At 50.2% G+C, this 13964-nt stretch overlaps 7 non-coding genes across 7 annotated transcripts; all 7 read right to left on the bottom strand.

Moving 5' to 3' along the window:
- Nucleotides 1–7606: 7606 nt before the first annotated feature.
- TRNAK-CUU (transfer RNA lysine (anticodon CUU)) lies at nt 7607–7679 on the bottom strand. Its single transcript has one exon. It is a non-coding gene; the product is annotated as a tRNA-Lys (tRNA).
- A 744-nt stretch (nt 7680–8423) lies between these two features.
- Nucleotides 8424–8496, bottom strand: TRNAK-CUU (transfer RNA lysine (anticodon CUU)). The gene has a single exon. It is a non-coding gene; the product is annotated as a tRNA-Lys (tRNA).
- A 741-nt stretch (nt 8497–9237) lies between these two features.
- Nucleotides 9238–9310, bottom strand: TRNAK-CUU (transfer RNA lysine (anticodon CUU)). Its single transcript has one exon. It is a non-coding gene; the product is annotated as a tRNA-Lys (tRNA).
- A 744-nt stretch (nt 9311–10054) lies between these two features.
- TRNAK-CUU (transfer RNA lysine (anticodon CUU)) lies at nt 10055–10127 on the bottom strand. The gene has a single exon. It is a non-coding gene; the product is annotated as a tRNA-Lys (tRNA).
- A 1553-nt stretch (nt 10128–11680) lies between these two features.
- Nucleotides 11681–11753, bottom strand: TRNAK-CUU (transfer RNA lysine (anticodon CUU)). Its single transcript has one exon. It is a non-coding gene; the product is annotated as a tRNA-Lys (tRNA).
- A 744-nt stretch (nt 11754–12497) lies between these two features.
- On the bottom strand, nt 12498–12570 carry TRNAK-CUU (transfer RNA lysine (anticodon CUU)). The gene has a single exon. It is a non-coding gene; the product is annotated as a tRNA-Lys (tRNA).
- A 742-nt stretch (nt 12571–13312) lies between these two features.
- On the bottom strand, nt 13313–13385 carry TRNAK-CUU (transfer RNA lysine (anticodon CUU)). The gene has a single exon. It is a non-coding gene; the product is annotated as a tRNA-Lys (tRNA).
- Nucleotides 13386–13964: the final 579 nt, after the last annotated feature.

Raw genomic sequence — 13964 nt, 5'->3', positions numbered from 1 at the left:
CTGTGCACTTCCGGCGGAAATCCTTCGTGCACAGCCAAGCCTGGGTCCACGGCACTCTAACCTGCATTGCACGACTTTCTAAGTTGGTCTCCGGCGACGTGGGACTCCTTTGTGCAACTTCGGCGAGCACCGTTTCACGCATCCTCGTAGTGCCTGTTTCTGGCACTTCTCCGGGTGCTACCTGCTTCAGTGAGGGCTCTTTGTCTTGCTCGACGTCTCCTCTCTCTGCAGGTCCAATTTGCGACCTTCTGGTCCCTCCTGGGCCCCAGCAGCGTCCAAAAACGCCAAACGCACGATTTGCGTGTAGCAAGGCTTGTTGGCGTCCATCCGGCGGGAAAACACTTCTGCACGACTCTCCAAGGCGTGGGGGATCCATCCTCCAAAGGGGAAGTCTCTAGCCCTTGTCGTTCCTGCAGTATTCACAGTTCTTCAGCCTAGAATGAGCTTCTTTGCACCAACCGCTGGCATTTCTTGGGCATCTGCCCATCTCCGAGCTGCTTGTGACTTTTGGACTTGGTCCCCTTGTTCCACAGGTACCTTCAGACAGGAATCCATCGTTGTTGCATTGCTGATTTGTGTTTTCCTTGCATTCTCCCTCTAACACGACTATTTTGTCCTTAGGGGAACTTTGGTGCACTTTGCATTCACTTTTCAGGGTCTTGGGGTGGGTTATTTTGCTAACTCTCACTATTTTCTAATAGTCCCAGCGACCCTCTACAAGGTCACATAGGTTTGGGGTCCATTCGTGGTTCGCATTCCACTTCTGGAGTATATGGTTTGTGTTGCCCCTATCCCTATGTTTCCCCATTGCATCCTATTGTAACTATACATTGTTTGCACTGTTTTCTAAGACTATACTGCATATTTTTGCTATTGTGTATATATATCTTGTGTATATTTCCTATCCTCTCACTGAGGGTACACTCTAAGATACTTTGGCATATTGTCATAAAAATAAAGTACCTTTATTTTTAGTATAACTGTGTATTGTGTTTTCTTATGATATTGTGCATATGACACTAAGTGGTACTGTAGTAGCTTCACACGTCTCCTAGTTCAGCCTAAGCTGCTCTGCTAAGCTACCATTATCTATCAGCCTAAGCTGCTAGACACCCTATACACTAATAAGGGATAACTGGGCCTGGTGCAAGGTGCAAGTACCCCTTGGTACTCACTACAAGCCAGTCCAGCCTCCTACATTGGTTGTGCAGTGGTGGGATAAGTGCTTGAGACTACTTACCACTCTTGTCATTGTACTTTTCATAAGAGAAAAATATACAAAACAAGGTCAGTGTATATACACATAGCCAAAAAGTTTTGCATTTCCTCTTTTCACTCTTTTCTAAGTGCTGAAAAGTACTTCTAAACTTTCAAAAAGTTCTTAAAAGTTTAAAAAGTTTTTTTCTGTCTTTCCAAAAAGTTCTGAAAACTTTTTTCTCTTTTTCTATCACTTTAACTCTCTCTAAAAAATGTCTGGCACAGGAAAAAATGTTGAACTGTCCAAACTGGCATATGATCACCTTAGCTGGAAAGGAGCAAGGAGTCTCTGCATAGAGAGAGGTTTGAGTGTAGGGAAGAATCCTTCCTTAGAACTGTTAATTAATATGCTTAGAGTACAGGATAAGGCCATAAGTGCCCAATCTGTAGAAAAAGTAGCTAATGGTTCTCAATCTGATCCAGGGACTCCCCCAGGAAAAGGTTCAGGAAAGAAACTCCTCAGCCTGCCCATTACTAGACAGTCTAGCATAGTTGGTACAGAGGTTGAATCACATCATACTGATGATGTGCTCTCACATTATGCTGGTAGCCAAGCTGTTAGGGTGCCCTCTGTAAGGGACAGGTCTCCTTCTGTTCATTCCCATCATACCTCTGTATCTAGAAATGTCCCTCCCACCCACCCTGATGACAGATTGTTAGAAAGGGAGCTCAATAGATTGAGAGTGGAACAAACCAGACTGAAGCTCAAGAAGCAACAGCTGGATTTGGATAGACAGTCTTTAGAAATAGAGAGGGAAAGACAGAAGTTGGGTTTAGATACCCATGGTGGCAGCAGCAGTATTCCCCATAGTCATCCTGCAAAAGAGCATGATTCCAGGAATCTGCACAAGATAGTTCCCCCTTATAAGGAGGGGGATGACATTAACAAGTGGTTTGCTGCACTTGAGAGGGCCTGTGCTGTACAGGATGTCCCTCAAAAGCAGTGGGCTGCTATCCTATGGCTATCATTTAGTGGAAAAGGTAGGGATAGGCTCCTTACAGTGAAAGAAAATGATGCCAATAATTTCCAAGTTCTTAAGAATGCACTCCTGGATGGTTATGGCTTAACCACTGAACAGTACAGGATAAAGTTCAGAGAGACCAAAAAGGAGTCTTCACAAGACTGGGTTGATTTCATTGACCATTCAGTGAAGGCCTTGGAGGGGTGGTTACATGGCAGTAAAGTTACTGATTATGAAAGCCTGTATAACACAATCCTGAGAGAGCATATACTTAATAATTGTGTGTCTGATTTGTTGCACCAGTACCTGGTAGACTCTGATCTGACCTCTCCCCAAGAATTGGGAAAGAAGGCAGACAAATGGGTCAGAACAAGGGTGAACAGAAAAGTTCATACAGGGGGTGACAAAGATGGCAATAAGAAGAAAGATGGTGAAAAATCTCAAGATAAGCATGGGGATAAGGGTAAAACCAAAGATCCCACTTCAAATCTTAAACACTCTTCAGAGGGTGGGGATAAAACAAATTCTTCCTCTTCTTCTCAACCTGCACACATTAAAAAGCCTTGGTGCTTTGTGTGTAAAAACAGAGGCCATAGGCCAGGGGATAAGTCCTGTCCAGGTAAACCCCCTGAGCCTACCACCACTAATACATCAAGCTCTAGTGCCCCTAGCAGTAGTGGTACTAGTGGTGGGACTGCTGGCAACAGTCAAGCAAAGGGTGTAGTTGGGTTCACTTATGGGTCCATAGTGGAAACTGATGTAATCAGTCCCAAGACAGTTTCTGTCACACCTAGTGGCACTGGCCTTGCCACACTGGCTGCTTGTCCCCTTACAATGGATAAGTACAGGCAGACAGTTTCAATAAATGGTGTTGAGGCCTTGGCCTACAGGGACACAGGTGCCAGTTTCACTTTGGTGACTGAAAACCTAGTGCCTCCTGAACAACACATCATTGGACAACAGTATAAGATTATTGATGTCCATAACTCCACTAAGTTTCTTCCCTTAGCTATAATTCAGTTTAGTTGGGGTGGAGTTACTGGCCCTAAGCAGGTGGTGGTATCACCTAGCTTACCTGTAGACTGTCTCTTAGGTAATGACCTAGAGGCCTCAGGTTGGGCTGATGTAGAGTTTTATGCCCATGCAGCCATGCTGGGCATCCCTGAGGAATTGTTCCCTCTCATTTCAAGTGAAATGAAAAAGCAAAGGAGAGAAGGCCTGAAAACTCAGGATCCCTCTCCATCAACAGGTAAAAAGGGTATCACAGTATCCCCTAACCACCCTACCATTCAGGATACTATTCCTGTGGTGGGAGAAACCTCTCCTGGGGTGGCACCTGTTCCAAGGGAATCATCAGCTAGCAAAGCTGGACTCCCTGAGGTGGAAGTACCTCTCTGTGGGATAACTAACATTGGTGAGAAAAAGAGCACCATTTTAGTTAACATGGAGCATCCCTCCAACCCTCCCAGAGAAACTTTAGTGCAGAAACTCTGCACTGCCTCACAACACTTAGGACAGCATCCCTGCCCTAGTGTGGAGCTGATAGGACAGCATCCCTGCCCTGCTCCAACTCAAGAGAAACAGCATCCCTGTTCTCTCTTCCAGCCAGATGGACAAAGTTTTTGCCCAGCTATGGCTTTTCAGAGACAGCATCCCTGTCTGGCATTTCCATCACTACAAATAGGTTCAGTGGACAATTCCCACTGCTCTAAACTAAAACTTACTGATAGAAACTCTGAAAATACATCTTCACATTGTTGCCTAGCTAAAAAACTTCAAACAGGGTGGTTTACATCCCCACAGGGAAGTAACCATATAGTGGATGATAAAGGGAGTAACCAGTCTATTGCAGAGCTACTCTCTACTTATCACCACTTAGACAATAAAGTCTCAACTGGCCAAGGTTAGCCTTATTGTCCTTCGTTTGGGGGGGGGTTGTGTGAGAAGGTAGCCTCTTTCTAGCCTTGTTACCCCCACTTTTGGCCTGGTTGTGAGTGTATGTCAGGGTGTTTGTCACTGTTTTCACTGTCTCACTGGGATCCTGATAGCCAGGCCTCAGTGCTCATAGTGAAAACACCATGTTTTCAGTATGGTTGTTATGTGTCACTGGGATCCTGCTGGTCAGGACCCCAGTGCTCATAGGTTTGTGGCCTATATGTATGTGTCACTGGGACCCTGTCACACAGGGCCCCAGTGCTCATAGGTGTGCATGTATATGTTCCCTGTGTGGTGCCTAACTGTCTCACTGAGGCTCTGCTAACTAGAACCTCAGTGGTTATGCTCTCTCATTACTTTCAAATTGTCACTGACAGGCTAGTGACCATTTTTACCAATTTACATTGGCTTACTGGAACACCCTTATAATTCCCTAGTATATGGTACTGAGGTACCCAGGGTATTGGGGTTCCAGGAGATCCCTATGGGCTGCAGCATTTCTTTTGCCACCCATAGGGAGCTCTGACAATTCTTACACAGGCCTGCCACTGCAGCCTGAGTGAAATAACGTCCACGTTATTTCACAGCCATTTTTACACTGCACTTAAGTAACTTATAAGTCACCTATATGTCTAACCTTTACCTGGTAAAGGTTAGGTGCAAAGTTACTTAGTGTGAGGGCACCCTGGCAGTAGCCAAGGTGCCCCCACATTGTTCAGAGCCAATTCACTGAACTTTGTGAGTGCGGGGACACCATTACACGCGTGCACTACATATAGGTCACTACCTATATGTAGCTTCACCATGGTAACTCCGAATATGGCCATGTAACATGTCTATGATCATGGAATTGCCCCCTCTATGCCATCCTGGCATTGTTGGTACAATTCCATGATCCCAGTGGTCCGTAGCACAGACCCTGGTACTGCCAGACTGCCCTTCCTGGGGTTTCTCTGCAGCTGCTGCTGCTGCCAACCCCTCAGACAGGCAGCTGCCCTCCTGGGGTCCAGCCAGGCCTGGCCCAGGATGGCAGAACAAAGAACTTCCTCTGAGAGAGGGTGTGACACCCTCTCCCTTTGGAAAATGGTGTGAAGGCAGGGGAGGAGTAGCCTCCCCCAGCCTCTGGAAATGCTTTGTTGGGCACAGATGTGCCCAATTCTGCATAAGCCAGTCTACACCGGTTCAGGGACCCCTTAGCCCCTGCTCTGGCGCGAAACTGGACAAAGGAAAGGGGAGTGACCACTCCCCTGACCTGCACCTCCCCTGGGAGGTGTCCAGAGCTCCTCCAGTGTGCTCCAGACCTCTGCCATCTTGGAAACAGAGGTGCTGCTGGCACACTGGACTGCTCTGAGTGGCCAATGCCACCAGGTGACGTCAGAGACTCCTGCTGATAGGCTCCTTCAGGTGTTAGTAGCCTTTCCTCTCTCCTAGGTAGCCAAACCCTCTTTTCTGGCTATTTAGGGTCTCTGTCTCTGGGGAAACTTTAGATAACGAATGCACGAGCTCAGCCGAGTTCCTCTGCATCTCCCTCTTCACCTTCTGATAAGGAATCGACCGCTGACCGCGCTGGAAGCCTGCAAACCTGCAACATAGTAGCAAAGACGACTACTGCAACTCTGTAACGCTGATCCTGCCGCCTTCTCGACTGTTTTCCTGCTTGTGCATGCTGTGGGGGTAGTCTGCCTCCTCTCTGCACCAGACGCTCCGAAGAAATCTCCCGTGGGTCGACGGAATCTTCCCCCTGCAACCGCAGGCACCAAAAAGCTGCATCTCCGGTCCCTTGGGTCTCCTCTCAGCACGACGAGCGAGGTCCCTCGAATCCAGCGACACCGTCCAAGTGACCCCCACAGTCCAGTGACTCTTCAGCCCAAGTTTGGTGGAGGTAAGTCCTTGCCTCACCTCGCTGGGCTGCATTGCTGGGAACCGCGACTTTGCAAGCTACTCCGGCCCCTGTGCACTTCCGGCGGAAATCCTTCGTGCACAGCCAAGCCTGGGTCCACGGCACTCTAACCTGCATTGCACGACTTTCTAAGTTGGTCTCCGGCGACGTGGGACTCCTTTGTGCAACTTCGGCGAGCACCGTTTCACGCATCCTCGTAGTGCCTGTTTCTGGCACTTCTCCGGGTGCTACCTGCTTCAGTGAGGGCTCTTTGTCTTGCTCGACGTCCCCTCTCTCTGCAGGTCCAATTTGCGACCTTCTGGTCCCTCCTGGGCCCCAGCAGCGTCCAAAAACGCCAAACGCACGATTTGCGTGTAGCAAGGCTTGTTGGCGTCCATCCGGCGGGAAAACACTTCTGCACGACTCTCCAAGGCGTGGGGGATCCATCCTCCAAAGGGAAAGTCTCTAGCCCTTGTCGTTCCTGCAGTATTCACAGTTCTTCAGCCTAGTAAGAGCTTCTTTGCACCAACCGCTGGCATTTCTTGGGCATCTGCCCATCTCCGAGCTGCTTGTGACTTTTGGACTTGGTCCCCTTGTTCCACAGGTACCTTCAGACAGGAATCCATCGTTGTTGCATTGCTGATTTGTGTTTTCCTTGCATTCTCCCTCTAACACGACTATTTTGTCCTTAGGGGAACTTTGGTGCACTTTGCATTCACTTTTCAGGGTCTTGGGGTGGGTTATTTTGCTAACTCTCACTATTTTCTAATAGTCCCAGCGACCCTCTACAAGGTCACATAGGTTTGGGGTCCATTCGTGGTTCGCATTCCACTTCTGGAGTATATGGTTTGTGTTGCCCCTATCCCTATGTTTCCCCATTGCATCCTATTGTAACTATACATTGTTTGCACTGTTTTCTAAGACTATACTGCATATTTTTGCTATTGTGTATATATATCTTGTGTATATTTCCTATCCTCTCACTGAGGGTACACTCTAAGATACTTTGGCATATTGTCATAAAAATAAAGTACCTTTATTTTTAGTATAACTGTGTATTGTGTTTTCTTATGATATTGTGCATATGACACTAAGTGGTACTGTAGTAGCTTCACACGTCTCCTAGTTCAGCCTAAGCTGCTCTGCTAAGCTACCATTATCTATCAGCCTAAGCTGCTAGACACCCTATACACTAATAAGGGATAACTGGGCCTGGTGCAAGGTGCAAGTACCCCTTGGTACTCACTACAAGCCAGTCCAGCCTCCTACAATGAGACCGTAAAACTCCTCTTTTTGAAAGGATGGGGGTGGACAGGACGGACCGGAGCGGACTCCGAGCTCGCTGTAAGCACGGGCGGCTCAGGCTAGGAAAGGGCGCAGGAAAGGCTCGGCCTAGGACAGCTCCCAGCGGCGCCTCCCAGGGCGGGAAGTGCTGCATTGTGTGGAGTCCTGTGGGAATCGTGAGGCAAACTGCAGGATGTGTGTGTGTGTAGTTTTAAGCCTCAGCAAAATATCTAAAAAAGGTGAGAGTTAATGTTAAACCCGAAAATGGAGAAGCCTTTATAAAGCATCACGCCCAACGTGGGGCTCGAACCCACGACCCTGAGATTAAGAGTCTCATGCTCTACCGACTGAGCTAGCCGGGCTGCTGTGCCTATGTCATTTCACACACCCTCTGTGTGCTCTTTGTGAGGAAGTAGTGTGTGGTTATCCCAGGAGGCCCCTTTGTTTCATTTTCTCTGCTGCTGACTCGACACAGGCACCTTTCTCTTTCTCCATCTCTCGCTCTACCCCAGTCTTATGTCCCCATCAGTCTCTCTGGAGCTCACTCTGGTACATACATGCATCTGTCCTCTCAACCTGTCTCTGGGCACATACTTAAATGTTCAGTAGAGAACAGTGTGAACTCTCCCTGTTTCGCGAGGGGGCAGTCAGCCTCCAGAGCCGTGCTCCGGAGGCTGCCGGAATGGCCGAGCGGTGTAAGGCGCCACATTCAAGAGCAGTATCTTCCCCAGTCCCGTAATTAAATCCTGCTGCCGACATAAAGTAGTTTTCATACCTACTTTAATCATAACACCAGCGGGGATGAGACCTTAAACTCCTCGTTTTGAAAGGATGGGGGGGGGACAGGACGGACCGGAGCGGACTCCGAGCTCGCTGTAAGCACGGGCGGCTCAGGCTAGGAAAGGGCGCAGGAAAGGCTCGGCCTAGGACCGCTCCCAGCGGCGCCTCCCAGGGCGGGAAGTGCTGCGTTGTGTGGAGTCCTGTGGGAATCGTGAGGCAAACTGCAGGATGTGTGTGTGTGTGTAGTTTTAAGCCTCAGCGAAATATCTGAAAAAGGTGAGAGTTAATGTTAAACCCGAAAATGGAGAAGCCTTTAAAAAGCATCACGCCCAACGTGGGGCTCGAACCCACGACCCTGAGATTAAGAGTCTCATGCTCTACCGACTGAGCTAGCCGGGCTGCTGTGCCTGTCATTTCACACACCCTCTGTGTGTTCTTTGTAAGGAAGTAGTGTGTGGTTATCCCAGGAGGCCCCTTTGTTTCATTTTCTCTGCTGCTGACTCGACACAGGCACCTTTCTCTTTCTCCATCTCTCGCTCTACCCCAGTCTTATGTCCCCATCAGTCTCTCTGGAGCTCACTCTGGTACATACATGCATCTGTCCTCTCAACCTGTCTCTGGGCACATACTTAAATGTCCAGTAGAGAACAGTGTGAACTCTCCCTGTGTCGCGAGGTGGCAGTCAGCCTCCAGAGCCGTGTTCTGCATGCTGCCGGAATGGCCGAGCGGTGTAAGGCGCCACATTCAAGAGCAGTATTTTCCCCAGTCCCGTGATCAAATCCCGCTGCAGACATAAAGTAGTTTTCATACCTATTTTAATCATAACACCAGCAGGGATGAGACTTTAAACTCCTCTTTTTGAAAGGATGGGGGGGGACAGGACGGACCGGAGCGGACTCCGAGCTCGCTGTAAGCACGGGCGGCTCAGGCTAGGAAAGGGGGCAGGAAAGGCTCGGCCGAGGACCGCTCCCAGCGGCGCCTCCCAGGGCGATAAGTGCTGCGTTGTGTGGAGTCCTGTGGGAATCGTGAGGCAAACAGCAGGATGTGTGTGTGTGTGTAGTTTTAAGCCTCAGCAAAATATCTAAAAAAGGTGAGAGTTAATGTTAAACCCGAAAATGGAGAAGCCTTTATAAAGCATCACGCCCAATGTGGGGCTCGAACCCACGACCCTGAGATTAAGAGTCTCATGCTCTACCGACTGAGCTAGCCGGGCTGCTGTGCCTATGTCATTTCACACACCCTCTGTGTGCTCTTTGTGAGGAAGTAGTGTGTGGTTATCCCAGGAGGCCCCTTTGTTTCATTTTCTCTGCTGCTGACTCGACACAGGCACCTTTCTCTTTCTCCATCTCTCGCTCTACCCCAGTCTTATGTCCCCATCAGTCTCTCTGGAGCTCACTCTGGTACATACATGCATCTGTCCTCTCAACCTGTCTCTGGGCACATACTTAAATGTCCAGTAGAGAACAGTGTGAACTCTCCCTGTTTCGCGAGGGGGCAGTCAGCCTCCAGAGCCGTGTTCCGGAGGCTGCCGGAATGGCCGAGCGGTGTAAGGCGCCACATTCAAGAGCAGTATCTTCCCCAGTCCCGTAATTAAATCCCGCTGCCGACATAAAGTAGTTTTCATACCTACTTTAATCATAACACCAGCGGGGATGAGACCTTAAACTCCTCGTTTTGAAAGGATGGGGGGGGGACAGGACGGACCGGAGCGGACTCCGAGCTCGCTGTAAGCACGGGCGGCTCAGGCTAGGAAAGGGCGCAGGAAAGGCTCGGCCTAGGACCGCTCCCAGCGGCGCCTCCCAGGGCGGGAAGTGCTGCGTTGTGTGGAGTCCTGTGGGAATCGTGAGGCAAACTGCAGGATGTGTGTGTGTGTGTAGTTTTAAGCCTCAGCGAAATATCTGAAAAAGGTGAGAGTTAATGTTAAACCCGAAAATGGAGAAGCCTTTAAAAAGCATCACGCCCAACGTGGGGCTCGAACCCACGACCCTGAGATTAAGAGTCTCATGCTCTACCGACTGAGCTAGCCGGGCTGCTGTGCCTGTCATTTCACACACCCTCTGTGTGTTCTTTGTAAGGAAGTAGTGTGTGGTTATCCCAGGAGGCCCCTTTGTTTCATTTTCTCTGCTGCTGACTCGACACAGGCACCTTTCTCTTTCTCCATCTCTCGCTCTACCCCAGTCTTATGTCCCCATCAGTCTCTCTGGAGCTCACTCTGGTACATACATGCATCTGTCCTCTCAACCTGTCTCTGGGCACATACTTAAATGTCCAGTAGAGAACAGTGTGAACTCTCCCTGTGTCGCGAGGTGGCAGTCAGCCTCCAGAGCCGTGTTCTGCATGCTGCCGGAATGGCCGAGCGGTGTAAGGTGCCACATTCAAGAGCAGTATTTTCCCCAGTCCCGTGATCAAATCCCGCTGCCGACATAAAGTAGTTTTCATACCTATTTTAATCATAACACCAGCAGGGATGAGACTTTAAACTCCTCTTTTTGAAAGGATGGGGGGGGACAGGACGGACCGGAGCGGACTCCGAGCTCGCTGTAAGCACGGGCGGCTCAGGCTAGGAAAGGGGGCAGGAAAGGCTCGGCCGAGGACCGCTCCCAGCGGCGCCTCCCAGGGCGATAAGTGCTGCGTTGTGTGGAGTCCTGTGGGAATCGTGAGGCAAACAGCAGGATGTGTGTTTGTGTATTTTTAAGCCTCAGCGAAATATCTGAAAAAGGTGAGAGTTAATGTTAAACCCGAAAAGGGAGAAGCCTTTAAAAAGCATTACACCCAACGTGGGGCTCGAACCCACAACCCTGAGATTAAGAGTCTCATGCTCTACCGATGGAGCTAGCCAGGCTGCTGTGCCTATGTCATTTCACACACCCTCTGTGTGTTCTTTGTGAGGAAGTAGTGTGTGGTTATCCCAGGAGGCCCCTTTGTTTCATTTTCTCTGCTGCTGACTCGACCCAGGCACCTTCCTATTTCTCCATCTCTCGCTCTACCCCAGTCTTATGTCCCCATCAGTCTCTCTGGAGCTCACTCTGGTACATACATGCATCTGTCCTCTCAACCTGTCTCTGGGCACATTCTTAAATGTCCAGTAGAGAACAGTGTGAACTCTCCCTGTTTCGCGAGGGGGCAGTCAGCCTCCAGAGCCGTGTTCTGCAGGCTGCCGGAATGGCCGAGCGGTGTAAGGCGTCACATTCAAGAGCAGTATCTTCCCCAGTCCCGTAATTAAATCCTGCTGCCGACATAAAGTAGTTGTCATACCTACTTTAATCATAACACCAGCAGGGATGAGACTTTAAATTCCTCTTTTTGAAAGGATGGGGGGGGACAGGACGGACCGGAGCGGACTCCGAGCTCGCTGTAAGCACGGGCGGCTCAGGCTAGGAAAGGGCGCAGGAAAGGCTCGGCCTAGGACAGCTCCCAGCGGCGCCTCCCAGGGCGGGAAGTGCTGCATTGTGTGGAGTCCTGTGGGAATCGTGAGGCAAACTGCAGGATGTGTGTGTGTGTAGTTTTAAGCCTCAGCAAAATATCTAAAAAAGGTGAGAGTTAATGTTAAACCCAAAAATGGAGAAGCCTTTTTAAAGCATCACGCCCAACGTGGGGCTCGAACCCACGACCCTGAAATTAAGAGTCTCATGCTCTACCGACTGAGCTAGCCGGGCTGCTGTGCCTATGTCATTTCACACACCCTCTGTGTGCTCTTTGTGAGGAAGTAGTGTGTGGTTATCCCAGGAGGCCCCTTTGTTTCATTTTCTCTGCTGCTGACTCGACACAGGCACCTTTCTCTTTCTCCATCTCTCGCTCTACCCCAGTCTTATGTCCCCATCAGTCTTTCTGGAGCTCAAGCTGGTACATACATGCATCTGTCCTTTCAACCTGTCTCTGGGCACATGCTTAAATGTCCAGTAGAGAAGAGTGTGAACTCTCCCTGTTTCGCGAGGTGGCAGTCAGCCTCCAGAGCCGTTTTCCGAAGTCTGCCGGAATGGCCGAGCGGTGTAAGGTGCCACATTCAAGAGCAGTATCTTCCCCAGTCCCGTGGTCAAATCCCGCTGCTGACATAAAGTAGTTTTCATACCTACTTTAATCATAACACCAGCGGGGATGAGACCGTAAAACTCCTCTTTTTGAAAGGATGGGGGTGGACAGGACGGACCGGAGCGGACTCCGAGCTCGCTGTAAGCACGGGCGGCTCAGGCTTGGAAAGGGCGCAGGAAAGGCTCGGCCTAGGACCGCTCCGAGCGGCGCATCCCAGGGCGGGAAGTGCTGCATTGTGTGGAGTCCTGTGGGAATCGTGAGGCAAACTGCAGGATGTGTGTGTGTGTGTAGTTTTAAGCCTCAGCGAAATATCTGAAAAAGGTGAGAGTTAATGTTAAACCCGAAAATGGAGAAGCCTTTAAAAAGCATCACGCCCAACGTGGGGCTCGAACCCACGACCCTGAGATTAAGAGTCTCATGCTCTACCGACTGAGCTAGCCAGGCTGCTGTGGCTATATCATTTCAAACACCCTCTGTGTGTTCTTTGTGAGGAAGTAGTGTGTGGTTATCCCAGGAGGCCCCTTTGTTTCAATTTCTCTGCTGCTGACCTGACACAGGCACCTTTCTCTTTCTCCATCTCTCGCTCTACCCCAGTCTTATGTCCCCATCAGTCTTTCTGGAGCTCACTCTGGTACATACATGCATCTGTCCTTTCAACCTGTCTCTGGGCACATGCTTAAATGTCCAGTAGAGAAGAGTGTGAACTCTCCCTGTTTCGCGAGGTGGCAGTCAGCCTCCAGAGCCGTTTTCCGAAGTCTGCCGGAATGGCCGAGCGGTGTAAGGTGCCACATTCAAGAGCAGTATCTTCCCCAGTCCCGTGGTCAAATCCTGCTGCTGACATAAAGTAGTTTTCATACCTACTTTAATCATAACACCAGCGGGGATGAGACCGTACAACTCCTCTTTTTGAAAGGATGGGGGTGGACAGGACGGACCGGAGCGGACTCCGAGCTCGCTGTAAGCACGGGCGGCTCAGGCTAGGAAAGGGCGCAGGAAAGGCTCGGCCTAGGACAGCTCCCAGCGGCGCCTCCCAGGGCGGGAAGTGCTGAATTGTGTGGAGTCCTGTGGGAATCGTGAGGCAAACTGCAGGATGTGTGTGTGTGTAGTTTTAAGCCTCAGCAAAATATCTAAAAAAGGTGAGAGTTAATGTTAAACCCGAAAATGGAGAAGCCTTTATAAAGCATCACGCCCAACGTGGGGCTCGAACCCACGACCCTGAGATTAAGAGTCTCATGCTCTACCGACTGAGCTAGCCGGGCTGCTGTGCCTATGTCATTTCACACACCCTCTGTGTGCTCTTTGTGAGGAAGTAGTGTGTGGTTGTCCCAGGAGGCCCCTTTGTTTCATTTTCTCTGCTGCTGACTCGACACAGGCACCTTTCTCTTTCTCCATCTCTCGCTCTACCCCAGTCTTATGTCCCCATCAGTCTCTCTGGAGCTCACTCTGGTACATACATGCATCTGTCCTCTCAACCTGTCTCTGGGCACATACTTAAATGTCCAGTAGAGAACAGTGTGAACTCTCCCTGTTTCGCGAGGGGGCAGTCAGCCTCCAGAGCCGTGTTCCGGAGGCTGCCGGAATGGCCGAGCGGTGTAAGGCGCCACATTCAAGAGCAGTATCTTCCCCAGTCCCGTAATTAAATCCCGCTGCCGACATAAAGTAGTTTTCATACCTACTTTAATCATAACACCAGCGGGGATGAGACCTTAAACTCCTCGTTTTGAAAGGATGGGGGGGGGACAGGACGGACCGGAGCGGACTCCGAGCTCGCTGTAAGCACGGGCGGCTCAGGCTAGGAAAGGGCGCAGGAAAGGCTCGGCCTAGGACCGCTCCCAGCG

This window comes from Pleurodeles waltl, chromosome 6 (genome assembly GCF_031143425.1).
Source record: "Pleurodeles waltl isolate 20211129_DDA chromosome 6, aPleWal1.hap1.20221129, whole genome shotgun sequence".
NCBI lineage: Eukaryota > Metazoa > Chordata > Amphibia > Caudata > Salamandridae > Pleurodeles > Pleurodeles waltl.
This window is presented reverse-complemented; position numbering and strand designations above follow the sequence as displayed.